Consider the following 21073-nt stretch of genomic DNA (forward strand, 5'->3'; position numbering starts at 1 on the left):
TGACTAGAAATCAAACCCACAATCTTTTGGTGTTTGGGATGATGCTTCAACCAAACCAGTGATAATTTGATAGAAATAAGAACTCAGAGGTGGAATTTTATTGCAAAAGATGGATGTTGGCTGCTAAATGCAACTGATTAGGAGGCTAGGACAACGTATGGGTTTTTCTGGTTATAGGGTCGTTATTAAGGCTTTATAGAATGCACCATTAGATAACTGAACTGATTCTTTGTATTCCTGTGAAATTATCTTTAAGACATTTGGAGTTCTTCATAGAATTCTTATCATCCCTGATTTTTTTCACAGGCATTTGCAGTTTGGGTCAGTTTAGTCTAATTATTCTGGCCTGTGAGGCAGTATGCAATGCAATCAATGCTGGTAGCCAGATCGTTGGGAATTGCTACTGCCTGAGAACATTGGATTTGGGCCCCACAGACCCAGAGAACAGTGTTGCCAGGTACAATTGCCATCTTATTTTCAGAGTTCAAATTTTATTTTCAGAGGAAAAAAAGGGACATTTCTGAGAATACAAGGAAGATTGTTAGAATGAAGAAGAGAACACAGAGTTTTGACAGCTTGGCCATGTTATTGGCTGTACAAATAAGTTTGTAAAAACCTTTAAAAGTCTAAAACTTGTTTTATTTATTTTTAATTATTATTATTTTTGTTAATCCTCACCCGAGGACATTTTTCCATTGATTTTTAGAGAGAGTGGAAGGGGCAGAGTGAGACAGAGAGAGAAACATCGATGTGAGAGACACATCAATTGGTTGCCTTCCGCATGCACCCCAACCAGGGCCTGGGATTGAGCCTGCAACTGAGGTACATGCCCTTGACCAGAATCGACCGGGATCCTTCATTCCTCCGGCCAGCCCTCTATCCACTGAGCCAAATTGGCTAGGGCCCAAGTTAGGTTTTTAAAGGCATAACTTACCTTTGTAAATGACTCAAACAATTAGAAAACTTGCAGTGCTCTTGTGTGTCAGCCACTCTTTGACATTGGTGGTGCAGATGAACAAAACACACAAGATTTCTGCCCTGAAAGAGTTTGAATTCTTGTTTGAGAAGATAAACTATTTTCAAATAAATAATAAATAAATAATTACAGTGTAATACGTGCTATGAAGAAAATAGATGTGGTGAGGTGATTGAGCGTAAAGGAGAGGGGAGACTTCAGATTGTGTGGTCAGGGAAGACCACTTTGTAGGGACATATGTACTAGTACTTGAGGGGAGGCAGATCCAGCATTTCCTTGATGGGAGAGGCATATTTTGGACAGAGGAACAACAAATACAAAAGCCTGGTGGGACGTATGTGATTAGGTATGTTCAAGCATAGGCAGGGGCCACATTTTGTAGGACTTCAGACCTTGCTTGGGATGATGGAAAGCCATTGGTGGGAGGAAGCTGGTTGAGCAAGAAAGCTAAATGATCTGATTTACATTTACTTTTTCTTTAATTAGCAATTTTTTTTATTGATTGATTTGTGCATGTGTGTGCATGTGAAAGAGAGAGAAACATTGGTTTGTTGCTCCACTTATTTATGCATTCATTGGTTGCTTCTTGTATCTGCCTTCACCAGGGCTGGAACCTGCAACCTTGGTGCATCAAGGTGATGCCCTAATCGGCCTGATTTACATTTTAAAAAGATCACTCATGCTTCTTTGGAGAGAACAGATAAGAGTGCCCAGAGTGGAAGTAGAGAGATTAGTTAAGAAGCTATTGCATTTTATTTAAAAAAAAGAAAACACCCTGCAAACTATGTGGGGATTATGGAGGATGGACAGCAGAAAGGAATTGAACTTTAATCAGAAAGTATTCCACTTTTAATTTTGGTAAGACTACAAATAGGGTAAGAAAACCATTACAACAGTAAGTACTAGTGAGTGCTTTGAATTATGTTGCTCTGGACTCTCTGACTCAGAGTTGGGGAGTGAGCTCTTGGTGTGGCTCTAAGTGTATACCTGCTATGCCCACTTAAAAATCAGTCTGGGCATGGTTTGAGGGCCTATGGAGAAAGGCAACTAGTAATTTCTTTGCATTGGGGAAAACAAGGCATGTTCTTGTTCACCAAGCAAGGCAGTGTTTCAGACACAAGGTTGGTGAAAAGGGAAGGGCAGTAGCCTTTGGCCATGTCTCCCAACCCTAACCAAACTACCATACTTTTATAATGCCCAAACCCTGAGGTTCAGGGGCTGTAAAGAAACTAGAAGAGCTTTTTCATATAAATCTTAGTATGATATTGGGAAGACAGCTGTTGGTGATGTGATCATGGAATAGTATTGTGAAACAAAATGGTGAGTTAAGAATACTCCTCATTTCAGCATAGAAAACAGTAGGGCTTAGGCATTTTGTGGACTTCCAGGAACACAGACTGTCTTGGGCATATTAAGGGGTCTAGTAGTGGTTCCAGCATTCAGGGTTTTAAAAGAGGATTAAGCAGCAGCTAACCCTCAGTCCTGTAATAGCAATAATACTAATAAATATTGCAGTTGGGGTGAGGAGATATTAAATTATGTGTTTACAATAATTATGTATACAGTAAATCCCCAAGTTTTTTGGACCTCAATTTAATAGACTTGGGATTTACAATAAATTTCCAGTCATGTCATATGTGAAAATTAATACCCTATTAATTTTAAAACACTTTTAACCAAGATTTGCTTATAATTAGGAGGTTATTTTTTTGTTATTCACTGTTATTTTTAACAAATTTTAGTGAATGGGCCATATGGTGGAAAAAACACTAGTAATATTGCCGACATAAATAAATATTACATATCTACAACTATAGTCTACATATTTAAATACAAGAGTCACCGCTCATAAACAATGTTTGGCAAATGATTAGTACGTGATCACACTTTATGGCATGAGGTAATTGGTTCTGTTGTCATTGCCATAACTTTCTGCAGCAGTTTTGTTTTTTTTAATATATATTTTTATTGATTTTAGAGAGGAAGGGAGAGAGAGATAGAAACATCAATGATGAGAGAATCACTGATCGGCTGTCTTCTGCATGCCCTCTACTTAGGATCGAGCCTGCAACCCTGACATGTGCCCTGACCGGGAATCGAACCGTGACCTCCTGGTTCATAGATCGATGTTCAACCACTGAGTTAATCAGCTGGGCTCTGCAGCAGTTTTAACACATGCTGGCCATGTGAACTAAGCCATGCCCCAGCAGTGCATCTGGTGACTGCAAGCATTTCCTAGACTTATTCAGTATAAATTTAAAATTACTATAATACATATAGAAAACTTTTCTGTGATATTAAACTTTTCATAAATATTTAATTTTAATTACACAAACATCTACATAAGTAAAAACAGGTAAACTAATTTGTAATTTTTTTAACTACACATTAGGAAAACCTATCTATACTAATAAAAGGGTAATATGCTAATTAGACTGGGAGACCTTCCGGACGTCCTTCCGGACAAAGCCATGGTGGCGGGGCTGAGGCAGAGGCGGTTAGGAGCGATCAGGCCAGGAGGGAAGGGCAATTGGGGGCGAGCAGGATGGTGGGGGGGGCAGTTGGCGAGCAGGCCGGTGGGGGGGCAGGTGGAGGTGAGCAGGCCAGTGGGGGGGCAGTTAGGGGTCAGCAGACTGGCTGGGGGGGCAGTTGGGGGCGATCAGGCCAGTTGGGGGGGCAGTTGGGGGTGAGCAGGCTGGCAGGGGAGCAGTTGGGGGTGAACAGGCCAGCAGGCAGAGTGGTTAGGGGTGATCAGGAAGGCAGGCAGGTGAGCAGTTAGGATCCAGCGGTCCCAGATTGTGAGAGGGATGTCCAACTGCCTGTGGGATCAGGCCTAAACTGGCAGTTGGACATCCCCCGAGGGGTCCCAGATTGGAGAGGGTGCAGGCCGGGCTGAGGGGCACCTCTCCGTGCATGAATTTTGTGCATCGGGCTACTAGTTATAATAAAAAGCATAATATGCAAATCGACTGATTGGCCGAACAGCAGAACGACTGTCTGGACAACCTTCCAAATGACCTTCTGGATGAAGCTGCGGCTGCGAGGGCCAAGGCAGCCACCACAGCTGCGAGGGCCTACTCTTGCACGAATTTTGTGCATCGGGCCTCTAGTCTATATATATAAAAGCCTAAGTGACTGACCAACCATTAGCTATGTTGCGCACTGACCACCAGAAGGCAGACCACCAAACCACAGGCATGGAAACATGGAACAGACTGATAAATCTTAGAGGGAAAGGGAACGGGGGAGGGCGGAAAGAGATTAACCAAAGATCTTACATGCATACTAGAGAACCATGGGGTCCTTCGGCCTGGCCTGCGCCCTCTCACAATCCAGGACCCTTTTGGCCCAATCCCCACACGCCAGGCCAAGGGACTCCACTGGTGCACGAATCCGTGCACTGGCCCTCTAGTCTATATCCTATCTAATAATAGACAAACATGGTAATTAACTGTACCTCCGACATGCTTCCCATTGGCTAATCAGGGCGATATGCAAATTAACTGCCAACCAAGATGGCGGCCGGCAGCCAGGCAGCTGAAGCGAACAGAAGGCTTGCTTGCTCCAGTGATGGAGGAAGCCAAGGTTCCCCACCTGCCGCTGCTGGCCTCTGAGCTGCACTCTAAGAAACAATGTTGCAATTATGGAAGCTAAACACCCCAGAAACCTGCTTTCAGCCAGCCGGGCCTCAGGGCTGGAGCTGCAACAGTGTTTCAATTATAGAAGCCAAACAAACCCAGATACCTGCTTTCAGCAGCCAAGGTCTCAGAGGTGGAGCCGAGCCTCAGAGCTAAAGCTGGCTCTCAGCTCCAGTGACAGCCATAGAAGGTAAATAAATCCCAGAATAAAAAAAGAAAAGAAAAAAAGGAGAGGTTGGGAGCTTCAGTCACCTGCCAGCCTGAAAACAACCCTCAGCCCCTCACCCAGACTGGCCAGGCACCCCAGTGTGGACCTCCACCCTGAAGGGGTTGTGGCCAGCTGCAAACAGCCATCATCCCCTCATCCAGGCTGGCCAGACACCCAAGCGGGACTCCCACCCCGATCCGGGACACCCTTCAGGGCAAACCAGCCGGCCCCCACCCGTGCACCTGGCCTCTATCCTATATAGTAACAGGGTAATATGCAAACTGACCCTAACAGCAGAAGGACTGTGAATGACTGGTCACTATGACACACACTGACCACCAGGGGGCAGATGCTCAATGCAGGAGCTGCCCTCTGGTGGTCAGGGCGCTCTCACATGGGAGGAGCTCTGCTCAGCCACAAGCCAGGCTGATGGCTGCCAGTACAGCGGTGGTGGTGGGAGCCTCTCCCGCCTCCTCAGCAGCGCTAAGGATGTCCAACTGCAGTTCAGGCCTGCTCCCCTCTGGCAAGTGGACATCCCCTGAGGGCTGCCGGGCTGCCAGAGGGATGTCTGATTGCCACCTTAGGCCCAATCCCCCAGGGAGCGGGCCTAAGCCAGTAGGTGGTCATCCCCTGAGGGGTCCCAGACTGCGAGAGGGCACAGGCCGGGCTGGGGGACCCCCCTTATGCCCGAGTGCACAAATTTTTGTGCACTGGGCCTCTAGTATATATATAAAAGGGTAAGTGTCCATCCTTCCAACTGTTAACTATGTTGTGCACTGACCACCAGGGGGCAGATGCTCAATGCAGGAGCTGCCATGATGTGCACTGGCCATTTAAAAATAAATGGCACCATGGGCCTGGCGCTGACAAACCAACACTCTGCTTCACCCAAGTGGGACACAGGACCCCCCCACCATCCTGGAGCAACACCCCACCAAATCACAGCCAACACTGCCAAGACCCAATGGTGCAAAATGTGGCCCCCAGCCCAGCCCAGAAACGGTCTCTGTTGGCACTGGATAATGATGTCACATAGCAATGCCCGGCTTCCTCTCCCTAGTGCAGTGATGGTGAACCTATGACACGTGTGTCAGAGGTGACACGCGAACTCATTTTTTTGGTTGATTTTTCTTTGTTAAATGGCATTTAAATATATAAAATAAATATCAAAAATATGTCTTTGTTTTACTATGGTTGCAAATATTAAAAAATTACTATATGTGACACGGCACCAGAGTTAAGTTAGGGTTTTTCAAAATGCTGACACGCCAAGTTCAAAAGGTTCACCATCACTGCCCTAGTGACTAGCTTCCTTGGAGTTTTTTCAGCCCAGGAACCTGATGTGCTTTATAGCCAGGTGCAAACATTTTAAAGTTTAACCAAATGTATGTGAAGTGTTTTCACATGCCTCATCTCATTTGATCCTCACAGAAGTCCTGGAAGAGGTAGATAGGAGACTTGGTAGAATTCTATTTTCTTTTCATTAGCTGGAAAACAGAGATTTAGAAAGTTTAGAAACTTGACCTGACTGAAAAGAAGTAAGAAATGGTGGAGCTTGAAAACGACTTCAGGTTTTCTCAATGCTCAGAATATAGTCAAACTCTGCTACAGTTAAATATTTTACCCTTTGTTCTCCCTGTGTGATCTACAATAATAATCTGCTTCATGTTGATGTTTACTGCTGTGTTGCTGACAATTACCTGAAAGAGAAGTTGAGGTGCTTCATTGAGCTGGAAAAAGTTTAGCTAAATCAGAAATCAGGTCTAATTAAGCAAGTTTATTCTATATATATAAAAGGCTAAGTTGACTCGCGCATGCGTGATACATATAAAGCTCTCACTGGTGCCAGTTGCACGCATGTGTTTCGATCTGTCATTGTTGATTACGAATTTGGTTGACACTTTTATTATAGAGAAAGGACGAATAACAATATTAAAATATTTCTTCTAATTAATTTCCTTTCAGCGTGCATGAATATGTGCACCGGGACACTAGTATTACATAATGGACTTTCAGCTTTAATGGACACCCCCTCCCCCAAATTAGTCCATTATATCGAGGTTTTACTGTACAGAGAAGAAAAATCTGTCTCTGGCCTCTCTACTTTTGCTTCTCACCTACTAAAAGAGATTCCAGATCTGCTAGCCCAGTTTCTGAACTTGTAAAAAGATAATGGGTAAAAAAACAGCTGAAGAATTTCAAGGAGTAAGACTGGATGATTGATTTATATCAGAAAGTTGAGAATTGCTTATGAGAAGGGGATCAACAGAGGGGAAAGAGCCAAATAAGCAGTGAATTGAGCGGAGGGGTGGATATAAAGGGTTCAGGGCAGGCATTAGGGTTAACCTCTTGAGTGCCGGGGAGCGCGATCGCGCTTCTCCTGTCTTTCACCAAAAGTGCCGGGAGCGCTATCAAAGCTTTGAAATGGCGTCCAGTTCTAAGTCTGCTTTTATTAGTGATGATGATATTGCTCAATATGTCAATGTAGTAAAGGTTTCTTTAAGTTTTTGAATATGTAACTTCATTTACTTGCAATTCATAATTTTTTTCCTAAACTGCTGTAAAATCAGCAAAAATGCCTTGGCAATTTTAGCATAGTTCCTAGGATATTGGTTGGCACTCAAAGGGTTAAGAGAAACATTGTGAGCAAAAGGAATTGAGAAAGAAGATATTAAGAAGCTGCTGTGGATTTTGAAATGGATCTTTTTTATTTTCTTTGAGAGTCTCAACATATTAAGATTTAAATTGCTTTTAACTTACTTTTTTTTTTTTTTTTTTGATGTTAGACTTGTTTCTTATATGTGATGCCATTCCAGTGCTGGACTCATGGAGGCTGAACATTTATTCAGGTAATAATAGGTAGCATTTACTTTTTATGTACCAGGCAACAAACTAAATGCTATACCTGTATTGTTATTTAATCCTCACACATCTTCATGAGATTGGAAGTGTTATTGTACCCATTTAATAGATGAAGAAATTAAGACTTAGGGGCTATATCAAGATTGAGTTCAGCTGAATTAAAACGTAAAAAGGCTATTGCTGTAGTTGAAGTGAAGGACAATGGTAGCTTGGGTTAGATAACGTCATTCCTCACCTGGCTGGCATAAATATTATGAATGTAAAGTAGTTATGATTGATTGAACTTCACCTCTATTTCTATAATTTTTCCCACTAGTGAAATACATCATACTTTTTTATTGTCTTTAAAACAATGGACATACTTTTTGGTAAAGCAAAATTCAGCTTAGGGTTTTAACCGTAAGGCTTTTCTAACTTTTTAGAAAGTAGATAAAATGTTTTGAAATAGTTTAAATTTATTTGAACAAATATCTACAGAAGGTAAAATATCTATAACTGGGGAATTCTTAAGTGGTGATTCATGTAGATAGTAGGAGTCTTTTGTTTATTTCGTCACGCTGGAGATACTGTTTACAGATATTTTTAGCTTTGAAGAACCTTATTAGAGTTTTTTATAAGAGCTTCCTTGGTGTATCCAAATGCTTATTTAAAGATCACATTAATTGTATTACTTGCCAGAACTGGGAGGGTTCTAGCACTACTGACTGAAGATCAGTCAAAAAAGAAGATTGAAATTATAATATAGATTAATGAAAGTATTTTTAGGTTTAAGAAAATTCAGATTTATCGGCTACTTTGGTCCAAGTTTAATTTTGCCAGGTGTTATCTGTACAACAAGATAGAGCAAACTGCTTTTATTACTACTACCTTATCAGTTATTGAGTGGCCAGCATGAGTACATTGCCCTATTTTTCCTTCTCCATCTTTTTTTTAAAAGCTTGATTGATCTATAATTGACATATAGTAAACTGTATATATTAAAAATGTACAATTTAAAAATTTTGACATAAGTGTTCACCCATGAAACTAAAACCAGAGTCAAGATAATGAACATATTCATCAGCCCCACAGGTTTCCTTATTCCCATTTGTAGTCGGTCCCTCAACCTCTGTGGTTTCTAGGCCACTACTGATCAACTGTCTGTTACTATAGAATAATTTCCATTGTCTAGAATTTTATATAAATGGAATTGTAAAGTGTATGCTCTCACATTTATTTATTTCTGGTTTGACTTTTTTTCCCCACTAAGCATAATTATTTTGAGGTTTATGTATGCTATTGCATGTGTCGGTAGTTCATTCCTTTTTTTTTGCTGAGTAGCAATCTGTTGTATAGCTGTAACAGTTTGTTTATCCATTCACTTGTTGATGTACATTTGGGTTGTTTTCAGCAACTACAAATAAAGCTATGCTATGAATATTTGTGTACAAATTTTTGTATGGACATATATTTTTTCCTCCAAGTTAATTTTTTGAGGTAAAATTCATATAACATACAATTGACAATTTCAAACTCTACAATTCAGTGGTACTAATAAATTTACAATGCTGTGCAACCACTATCTCTCTAGTTTTAAAACTCTTTGATTATTTCATAAACTATTCCATATCCATTAAGTAACCACTCCCTATTTCTACCTCCCCTTGTAACCTCAAATATGCTTTCTGTCTCTATGGATTTGCTTAGTATGGATATAAAGTATAAAAGAAATAAGACAATATGTGACCTTTTGTGTCTGACTTTTTTCATTTAGCATAATGTTTTAGAGGTTCATCCAAATTGTATTGTGTATCAATACTTTTCTCCTTTCTATGGTGAATAATAGTCCATTGTGTGGTATGTTACATCTTATTTATCCATTCATCAGTTGGTGGACATCAGGATTGTTTCCACTTTTTGGGCACTATGAATGCTACTATGAACATTTATGTACAGGTTTTTGTGTAGACATGTTTTCATTTCTCTTAGGTGTATATCCTAGAAGTGTAATTGCTGGATCATATGGTAACACTATGTTTAACCTTTTGAGGAACTGTCAAACTGCTTCCAAAGCGGTTGTGCTATTTTACATTACCACTACCATTGTATGAGGGTTCCAATTTGTTTATCCTCATCAAACATCTTATTGTCTGTCTTTTTGTTCTAGCCATCCTAGTGGGTGTGTTATTTCTAAGTATTGGTACTTTTCTGTTTTTCCTTTTATTGTTTATGCTTTTAAGATTTGGCCTAACCCAAGGTCACAGAGATTTATTTCAAAGTTTTCTTTTAAGAGTTTTATAGTTTTAGCTCTTGGAGTTAATTTTTGTGTATGGTGTGAGGTATGGTTTGAACTTTATTCTTTCAAGTGTAGATATCCACTTGTCCTAGTACCATTTGTTGAAAACGCTGTTCTTGGCCTATTTGATTTTTTTTATTGATTTCAGAGAGGAAGGAAGAGGGAATGAGAAATAGAAATATCAATGATGAGAGTGAGTCATTGATCGGGTGCCTCCTGCACCTCCCCTACTGGGGATCAAGCCCACAACCTGGGCATGTGCCCTGACCAGGAATTGAACCCTGACCTCCTAGTTCATAGGTTGATGCTCACCACTGAGCCATGCTGGCCAGGCTCTCTGATTATTTTTCCAACTCCAAATTTCATTTTGGTTCCTTTTTATAACTTCTGTCAATACTCTTTTTTTTGGTGAGACATTGTTCTGATACTTTTCCTTTAATTCTTTAGTCATGGTTTCCTTTCCTTTTTAAATCTTATTTAAGATGGCTCATTTAAAGTAGTAAGTCCAATGTCTGGGATTTCTAAGTAAATTTCTATTGATTGCCATTTTTCCTATAATAGGTCATACATTATATTTCAAGATAGTGTATTACTTCATGGGTAGTGTAACGACTTTACAATAATATATTTCTGCTTCTTCCTTCCTGATCCTTGCCCTGTTCTGATCATACATTTTACTTGTATATATAAATTGTACAATATATTTCAAATTATTCTTGCTTTGAATAGTTGATAATTTTAAATAATGTATTTAAATATTGAGCAAAAAAGTTTTTAATTACCCATATTGTTATCATTTCTGGTGTTCATCATTTCTTTGTATAGATCCTTATTCCTATTTGTTATCATATTGATTAAGCTTGAAGGACTAGTAGATGTCTGCTGGTGATGAATTCTTTTAGCTTTCATATGTCTGAAAAAGTCTTTATTTTGCCTTCATTTTTGAAAGATATTTTCTGAGTATAGAATTCTTGGTTGATAGTTTTTCATTCAGTCCTTTAAGATATTACTCCATTGTTTTTTTTGACTTGAGTAGTTTTCAGTGAGAATTCTGTTGTCATCTTCATCTTGGTTCTTCTATATCAGTGATGGCGAACCTTTTGAACTCAGCATGTCAGCATTTTGAAAAACCCTAACTTAACTCTGGTGCCGTGTCACATATAGAAATTTTTTGATATTTGCAACCATAGTAAAACAAAGATTTATATTTTTGACATTTATTTTATATATTTAAATGCTATTTAACAAAGAAAAATCAACCAAAAAAATGAGTTCACATGTCACCTCTGACACGCATGTCATAGGTTCGCCATTACTGCTCTATATTGTAATATGTCCTTTTTCTCTGGTTGCTTGTATATTTACTCTGGAAAGACAAGTACCATAGGATTTCACTATATGTGGAATCTAATGAACAAAATGAACTAATAATCAAAATAGAGAGAAACTTATAGGTAGAGAGCAGACTGACAGCTCTTAGCAGTCGGGGGAGGGGTGCTGTGTAGCAGGGTGGAGGTATTGAGCAATAAAGAAAATAAAAAGAGAAAGAACTCATTGGCATGGACAATAGTGTGGTTATGCTGATGGGAAAGGGAATGGATAGATGTAGAGAAGGGTATAGGGAGGAAATGGTGATGGGAAAAAATAATAAAGAAAAAAATTTACTCTATATTACTGGGTTTAGGCAGTTTGGTAATGAGTGTCTTAGTTTGGTTCTTTGAGCTTCTTGGATTTGTGTATTTATAGTTTTATTCCAATTTGAAAATGTTTAGAGGCCCGGTGCATGAAATTCATGCACTTGGGGGGGGGTGTCCCTTAGCCCAGATTGTGAGAGGGCACAGGCCAGGCTGAGGGACCCCACCGGTGCATGATTGGGGCCGGGGAGGGGCACGGGAGGTTGGCCAGCTGGGGCGGAACCACAGGAGGGCTCCAGGGCATGTCCGGCCTGTCTCGCTCAGTCCCGATCAGCTGGACCCCCTCAGCAAGCTAACCTACTGGTCGGAATATCTGTCCCCTGGTGGTCAGTGCACATCATAACGAGCGGTTGAGCGGCCTTAGCATATCATTAGCGTATTACACATTGGTTGAATGGCCGACTGGACACAGCATATTAGGCTTTTATTACATAGGATTTAAAAGTTTTTTTCCCTCGTGCTTTTGGAAATACCACTAACACATATATTAGGCAATTTGAATTTATTTCACAATTCACTGATGCTTTGTTCATTTTTAGTGTGGGTTTTTTCTTTCTGTGTTTTATTTTGGTTAGTTTCTATTGCTATCACCTCAAGATTTTTTCCCCCTGATTTGTTCTGTTGAAATTTCTAATCTGCTGTTAGTCTTACTGTATCTTTATCTTTAATATTTTAGAGATTTTTTTTTACTTCTTCTACCTAACATGCTTACTTTTTCCTTTAGATTTTTGTACATATGGAATATAGTTTTAATTTTTAAGTGTCTTTCTTTATTAATTTATAACTATAATTTCTCAGCATTTCTTTTCTTTTTTTAAAAGTATATTTTATTGATTTTTTTACAGAGAGGAAGGGAGAGGGATAGAGAGCTAGAAACATTGATGAGAGAGAAACATCAATCAGCTGTCTCCTGCATACCCCCTACTGGGGATGTGCCCACAGCCTAGGTACACGCCCTTGACCGGAATCGAACCTGGGACCCTTCAGTCTGCAAGCCGATGCTCTATCCACTGAGCCAAACCAGATAGGGCTCAACATTTATTTTCATTGTGAAATATACCTTTCATTGTGAAATAAGTCTAATTTACAGGAAGTTGCAAGAAAAATGTACAGCATTGTTCCATGTGCCTCCACCCAGCTTCTCCCAGTAGAACAGCCTGTACAACTATAGTACCATATCAAAACCAGGAAATTGTTATTGGTACAATCTACTAGTTTATTAAGATTCGACCAGTTTTACATGTACTTTTGTATGTGTTTGTAGTTCTGTGGAATTTTATCATGTGTGAATTTGTGTATCCACAACCATCATCAAGATATAGTACAGTTCTGGTTGCTCTTTAATAATCACACCTTCCTCCACCCTTTTATAAACCTGTAACCCTGGCAACCATTAATTTGTTCTTCATTTCTGTAATATTGTCATTTCAAAATATTACTTAAATGGAATCATATAGTATGCTACCCTTTTTTTTTTTAAATCCTCACTTGATATTTTTTCCATTGATTTTTAGAGAGAGTGGAAGGGAGTGGGAGAGACAGAGAGAAACACTGATGTAAGAGAGACACATGGATTGATTGCTTCCGCATGCCCCCCGACCAGGGCTGGGAGCCTGCAACCAAGGTACCTGCCCTTGACTGGAATAGAACCCAACACCCTTCAGTCTGCAGGCTGATGTTCTATCCACTGAGCCAAATCGACTAGGGCTAGTATGTAACCCTTTGAAATTGACATTTTTTTTTCTCACTCAGCATAATTTCTTTGCGATTCATCCAAGTTATTGCATGTATTAGTAGTTTGTACCATTTTATTGCTGAGTAATATTCCATGGTATGGCTGCCCCAAGTTTGATTAAGCATTCACCTGTGTTGATTCCAGTCTTTGGCTATTATGAATAAAGCTACGATGAACATTCCTATTCAGGTTTTTTGTAGACATACATTTTTATTTGTCTGGGATAAATGACCAATTGCTGGGTATTAGGGTAATTGCATGTTTCATTTCGTAAGAAACCGCCAAACCGTCTTCTAGAGTGGCTATACCGTTATACATTCCCACCAGCTATACATATATGTATGAGTGATCCAGTTTTTCTGCATCCTTGCCAATATTTGGTATTGTCAGTATGTTTTATTTTAGCCATTATGATAGATATGTAGTGAGAAGTTACTGTGGTTTTAATTGCATTTCACTAATGGCTAATGATTTTGAACATGTCAATTCATGTCTTTTGCTAATTTTCTAATTAGATTGTTTCTTTACTGTTTCGAGAGTTCTGTGGGCTTTTTGTTTTTTGTGTGTGTGTTTTTAGTTATTTGTTCCAGGAAGGTAAATATGATCCCTGTTACTCCATATTAGTCAGAAATAGTCTCCCTCTCCCAAAGTTTTCAGTAATATTAAGAACATCGTTGTTATTAACTTCTGTCTAATAATTCCTTCCCATCTCAAGTCCTTAAAAGAAGGGGGGGCCATGGAGGCTAAATATAACAGACAAAAAGATACTTCTGGTGTTGTTCAGTGTCTGTGAAGCCCAGCAGTTTGCAAATCAATCAGATACAGGCTTAGAACTAGAAATAGGTCAGTTACTGTAGCACAAAATGATGGTGTGAAAAGATTTTAGTGACAGCTTGTGTGTGTTAATATACCTTTTCTTGTTCATAGTTCTCTTTGGATATAATGGTAGGTTCTAGGTGTTTTCAATATGCCTTTTCTCTACTTTTTATAGTCCTTTTCTTGAAAGAATGATAATATTTATAAAATCATATTTAAATTGGTACAGTTGACCAGTTAAAGCAGTCTGTCCAGCCTCAGTACACTAACTAGGTAATTCTTCTTTCACCTTTATTATTAGTTTTGGAGCTTATGTCAGAGTTTATGATGATTTACTGGTATTATATAGATTAGGATTTCTTCAAGATTTATCTCTGCATTTCAAATTTGCACTTATCTGTGTAAAAACTCAGAGAGAGACAGCATTGTTATAGGACCATGTAGCTATCAAACACTTGAAGAAAACATTTCTTTATAGTTATTTTGTAGAATTAGGACACATTTCAATAATTAGGTGACTTTGAACTCTGAGATCTGCTAAAGCCATCTTTGGAATACAGAGCTGCCTCTGCTTGTGCCAGTCTTATCAGAAAAGTTTTATTTCTATTCCCAGTTTGTTGTTTTGCTCATGATCAAAAGGCATAGCTTGGTATATTAGTCTGCTGTTTTTTCCAGTGGCTATTGAGATGCCTTGCACAGAGTGGTTACTCGGTATTTGTAGGATGAATGAATGCCTCTTCATTGAGTTACTGCTTCAGTCTTTGTATATTTCATCCAGGATCCATCCTCCCTCCCTTCCTTCCTTCCTTCCTTCCTTCCTTCCTTCCTTCCTTCCTTCCTTCCTTCCTTCCTCCCTCCCTCCCTCGCTCCCTCGTCCTTACCTGAGGATATGTTTTTATTGATTTTGGACAGAGGGAGAGAGACATCAATGTGAGATAGAAACATTGATCAGTTGCCTCCTGTATGCACACAATTGGGGATCAAACCTGCAACCTTTTGGTGTATGGGGCGATGCTCCAAACAGCTGAGCCAAAACGGCTGGGCCATTTTTTTTATTTCTTAAATATTGGTGTGTCCTGTGGCCTCTGCTCACCTTTCTAGCCTTTTCTGCTGCTAACATGTCACTGTTCTTGCCCTACACCAGTGGTTCTCAGCCTTCCTAATGCCGCGACCCTTTAATACAGTTCCTCATGTTGTGGTGACCCCCAACCATAAAATTATTTTTGTTGCTACTTCACAACTGTAATTTTGCTACTGTTATGAATCGTCATGTAAATATCTGATATGCAGGATGTATTTTCATTGTTACAAATTGAACATAATTAAAGCATAGTGATTAATTACAAAAACAATATGTAATTATATATGTGTTTTCCGATGGTCTTAGGCGACCCCTGTGAAAGGGTTGTTCGACCCCCAAAGGGGTTGCAACCCACAGGTTGAGAACCGCTGCCCTATATTCTTCCTTTAAAATCCAAGGTTTCAATTTCTACCATAGTTTGGTGGACTAGATATCCAGTATCACTGGTATAACTGCCTATTGGACACTGACTTTGCCAGTCTGTGGGCATATCACATTTGCCACATATTTTTTAATTTATTTTTATTTTTTTAAAAAACATTTTTATTCAGTTCAGAGAAGAAGGGAGAGGGAGAGAGAGATAGAAACATCAATGATGAGAATCACTGATGAGCTGCCTCCTGTACTCCCCCCACTGGGGATCAAGCCCACAAAGTGGGTTAATGCTGAACCACTGAGCCATGCTGTCCCGGCTTGCCATGTTTTTAAACAGAACTCAATCATCTTTCTTTCCCAACTGATTTGTTCTTCAGTATTCCTATCTCAGTAGTGGAAATATTCACCCTAGTTGTCAAACTTTTTGGTATCAGAATCTAAATACTTTATATTTTAAAAATTATTGAGGCCTTCAAAAGAGTTTTTATTTTGTTTATATGCATTATACCTATCAATATTAATATATTAGAAATTAAAACTGGGACATTTAAAAATATTCATTTGAAAATGATAATAAATCTATTACATGTTAACATAAAAGCAAATTTTTAATGAAAATTTTTTTCCAAAACACCAACAACAAACTTAGTGAGATATGTATCATTATTTTTTATTTTTACAAATCTTTATTAATGTTAGGGTTAGTAAATCACAGATAAAATCTCATATCTGCCTTTTTATTCAATTAATTATGATATTACATGTCAGATACCTTCTGGAAAATGCTATTGTATACCTGTGAAAGCATGAGAGTGAAAAGGAACAACAAGATCTTAGCATTATTATAAAAATGAATTTGGCCTTGCAGATCTCATGAAAAAGTCTTAGAAATTCCCAGGAGTCCCAGGCCATACTTTGAGAGCTTCTTTTCTATCAACTCACCTAGGTTTCCTCTTATTCTTCTCCTCTTCCAATCATTACATACATCTTATATGTCACTAATTCTTAATGATTATACCTTTTTTTTTTTTAAAGTATAAATGACAGACAGGAAGTAGCGGTGGCAGCAGGTGGGTGAGGGTGGTCAGGAGGGGGCTGGGCAGATTAGCATGCGACCCTATGCCCCCTGGTTATACCATCTTAATGTCTCTCTGGTCAGAGTCCCCTCAATCTACAGCATTTTAGCTGGTGTCTCTGTCTCTATTTTATCTTCTTTCTAAGCCATCCACATTGTTGCAAAAGTAATCTTTCTAAAATATAAAGATGATAAAGTAACTCCTTTCTGAAAATTCTTTACAAGGTTCTTATAGCATTAGTTAGTACACAGATGTTATATGATCCTTTTTCCACTAACCTATAGCTTCTTCTCAGGCCACTTTTTGTGAGCCTTATACTAAAGCAGGGGTCCTCAGACTTTTTAAACAGGGGGCCAGTTCACTGTCCCTCAGACCGTTGGAGGGCCGGACTATAGTTTAAAACAAAACTATGAACAAATTCCTACGCACACTGCACATATCTTATTTTGAAGTAAAAAAACAAAACGGGAACAAATACAATATTTGTATTTGCATGTGGCCCGCGGGCCATAGTTTGAGGACCCCTGTACTATAGCTTTCTTTATGCAATACTTACAGTTGTGAGAAAGCATCATGGCGACCCATACATCTGTATTAGTAATCCTATTAATAATAGACAAACATGATAATTAACTGTAACTTTGCTACCCTTCCCATTGGCTAATCAGGGCGATATGCAAATTAACTGCCAACCAAGATGGCGGCCAGCAGCCAGGCAGCTGAAGTGAACAGGAGGCTTGCTTCCTCCAGTGATGGAGGAAGCCAGCGTTCCCTGCCTGCCGCTGCTGGCCTCTGAGTTGCACTCTAAGAAACAATGTTGCAATTATAGAAGCTAAACAAGCTCCAGATACCTGCTTTCAGCCAGCTTCGGCCTCAGAGCTTAGAGCGGCAGTGATGGGAACAATGTTTCAATTATAGAAGCTAAACAAACCCAGATACCTGCTTTTAGCCAGCCGCAACCTCAGAGCTGGAGCCGGGCCTCAGAGCTGGAGCCGGCTCTCAGCTCCAGTGACAGCTATAGAAGGTAAATAAATCCCAGAATAAAAAAATAAAACAAAACAAAACAAAAAACAGAAAAAAAGGAGAGGCTGGGAGCTTTAGTTGCCCGCCAGCCTGAAAACGGCCCTCAGCCCCTCATCCAGACTGGCCAGGCACCCCAGTGGGGACCCCCACCCTGAAGAGGGTGTGACCAGCTGCAAACAGCCATCATCCCCTCATCCAGGCTGGCCAGACACCCAAGCGGGACCCCCACCCCGATCCGGGACACCCTTCAGGGCAAACCAGCCGGCCCCCACCCGTGCACCAGGCCTCTATCCTATATAGTAACAGGGTAATATGCAAACTGACCCTAACAGCAGAAGGACTGTGAATGACTGGTCACTGTGACACACACTGACCACCAGGGGGCAGACGCTCAATGCAGGAACTGCCCTCTGGTCGTCAGGGCGCTCTCACATGGGAGGAGCTCTGCTCAGCCACAAGCCAGGCTGCCAGTACAGCGGTGGTGGTGGGAGCCTCTCCCGCCTCCTCAGCAGCGCTAAGGATGTCCAACTGCAGTTCAGGCCTGCTCCCCGCTGGCAAGTGGACATCCCCCGAGGGCTGCCGGGCTGCCAGAGGGATGCCTGATTGCCACCTTAGGCCCAATCCCCCAGGGAGCGGGCCTAAGCCAGTAGGTGGTCATCCCCTGAGGGGTCCCAGACTGCGAGAGGGCACAGGCCGGGCTGGGGGACCCCCCCCCCGAGTGCTCAAATTTTTGTGCACTGGGCCTCTAGTTTATATATATAAAAGCCTAAGCAACTGGCTGACTGGCCAACTGGCCGGTAGCTATGATGCACACTGACCACCACAGGGCAGACGCTCAATTCAGGAGCTACCAAGCTACAGCAGCTTTGCAGAGTGTCCTCTCGTACTCTGGTACCCCTCAGGGGATGTTGGACTGCCAGGTTCGTCCCAGTCCCTGCAGGCCAGGCCAAGGGACCCCACCTGCTGGAGGGACCCTGCTCACTCCACAGATGCCCTTCAAGCCCTGGCTCCACCCCAGGTGCGGCCTGCCAGGGAGGGACCATGGAGGTTGGCTCCAGGGCGTGTCCGGCCCATCTCGCCCAGTCCCGCCCCGCCAGCCACCTTCTAATTAATTTCCTTTCAATTTACACAAATCCATGCACCAGACCTCTGGTATTTTTATGTTTTTGGATTCACACTGTGTTCTTGGCACTGTTCTAAGCACTTTACATGTTACCTCATTTAATCTTAAAACAGCTTTCCAGAGAAGTAATCTTATTATTACATTTTATAGATGAGGAAACTGAGGTTTAGAGAAATTAGGTAACTTTCCTCAAATCCTCCAGCTGATAAGTATGGAATCTAGGTCTTTTTCTTCACTTCTCTATTTGGCTAACTGCTATTTGTCCATCCATAATCATCCCTCCGTCTAGAAGCCTTTTTTCTGGTATGATTTAGATGCCTGCTCCCTCTATTCCCATTTACCCTTGTGAGCAACTCTATCTATATTATACATTATAATTTATTTGTTTGTCTCCTGCAGCATTGATGTTCCTGGTAGGTTCAGAGAGATAATGTCTCATGCCTCTAGCACACAATTATTAGATTGCATCCCAGAATATTTGTCTCTAAGAGGAAAATGCATATTGAGGACCTTAAAACCCAATGTCACGCTGGGCCTACTTATTCTGTTCATTCTATGCAAGCAGGCACCAAGAGATTAAGTAACTTGTCCAAAATCACACAGCTTATGAGTAACAAAGCTGGACATCAAATATCTAAAATCTGTACTGTACAGAATACTGATTTTCTTACTCAGCATCCCATAGTTATATCCTTTGCTAGGGTAAAGGTAAGTTAGGATTAGCTAAAATCATATGAACAGCTCTGGTGTGGTGATCTTACAGAAAAAGATGATGTAGTGTTGATTTTTAAAAGTTGAATTTATTGTTTTTAAAATATGTTTTCTTTATAAAACAACATATTTTAGTATAAATGAAAGGATCTTTCATGTTGTCTTTATTATAAAATCACTAGAGGCCTGGTACACAAAAATTTGTGCACTCAGGGGGGTCCCTCAGCCTGGCCTGTGCCATCTCACAGTCTGGGACCCCTTGGGGGATGACCACCTTGCTGGCTTAGGCCTGCTCCCTGGGGAATTGGACCTAAGCTGGCAGTCAGACATCACTCTGGCAGCCCGGGAGCCCTCAGGAGATGTCCACTTGCCAGCGGGGAGCAGGCCTAAGCTGCAGTCGGACATCCTTAGCGCTGCTGAGGAGGCGGGAAAGGCTCCCACCACCACCACTGTACTGGCAGCCGTCAGCCTGGCTTGTGGCTGAGCAGAACTCCCCGTGTGGGAGCGCACTGACCACCAGGGGACAGCTCCTGCATTGAGCGTCTGCCCCCTGGTGGTCAGTGTGTGTCATAGTGACCAGTCATTCACAGTCCTTCTGCTGTTAGGGTCAGTTTGCATATTACCCTGTTACTATATAGGATAGAGGCCTGGTGCACGGGTGGGGGCCGGCTGGTTTGCCCCGAAGGGTATCCCGCATAAGGGTGGGGGTCCCGCTTGGGTGCCTGGCCAGCCTGGGTGAGGGGCTGATGAGTGTCTGTAGGCTGTTCGCACACCCTCTTCAGGGTGGGGGTCCCCACTGGGGTGCCTGGCCAGCCTGGATGAGGGGCTGATAGCTGTTTGCAGCTGGTCACACCCCCTTCAGGGTGGGGGATCCCCACTGGGGTGCCTGGCCAGTCTGGGTGAGGGGCTGAGGGCCGTTTTCAGGCTGGCCAAGCCCCCTGGTGACGGAAGCTCCCAGCCTCTCCATTTTTTCTTTTTTCTTTTTTATTCTAGGATTTATTTACCTTCTATAATTGTAACTTTGTTGCCTTCAGTGGTGCTCAGAGCTGGCTCCTGCTCGCTCCAGCTCTGTGGCCACAGCCGGCTGAAAGCAGTATCTGGGGTTTATTTATCTTCTATAATTGAAATTTTGTTGCTTTGAGTGGAGCTCAGAGCCGGCTCCTGCTTGCTCCAGCTCCATGCCACAGCCAGCGGAAAGCAGGTATCTGAGGTTTATTTACCTTCTATAATTGAAACTTTGTTGCCTTCAGTGGAGCTCAGAGCCAGCTGGGAAGCTTGGCTTCCTCCATCACTTGAGCAACCAAGCCTCCTGCTCGCTTCAGCTCTGTGGCCGCCGGTCGCCATCTTGGTTGGGTTAATTTGCATATAGTTGCTCTGATTGGCTGGTGGGCATGGCTTAAGGCATAGCGAAGGTACGGTCAATTTGCATGTTTGTCTTTTATTAGATTAGATTGTCATAATTCCTAGTTTTCAGCTCATT

General features: G+C 41.3%; 1 protein-coding gene across 1 annotated transcript in view; it reads left to right on the forward strand.

The window, feature by feature from the left end:
- R3HDM2 (R3H domain containing 2) overlaps positions 1–21073 on the forward strand; it is a 175931-nt gene that overhangs the window by 32307 nt on the left and 122551 nt on the right. Inside the window, exon 2 of the mRNA XM_081084378.1 lies at positions 7609–7671. The gene's annotated coding sequence lies outside the window, so the exon portion shown is untranslated. The remainder of the gene's footprint in view (positions 1–7608; positions 7672–21073) is intronic.

This window comes from Myotis nattereri (genome assembly GCF_964212035.1).
Source record: "Myotis nattereri genome assembly, chromosome: 2".
In the NCBI taxonomy this organism is placed as follows: Eukaryota; Metazoa; Chordata; class Mammalia; order Chiroptera; family Vespertilionidae; genus Myotis; species Myotis nattereri.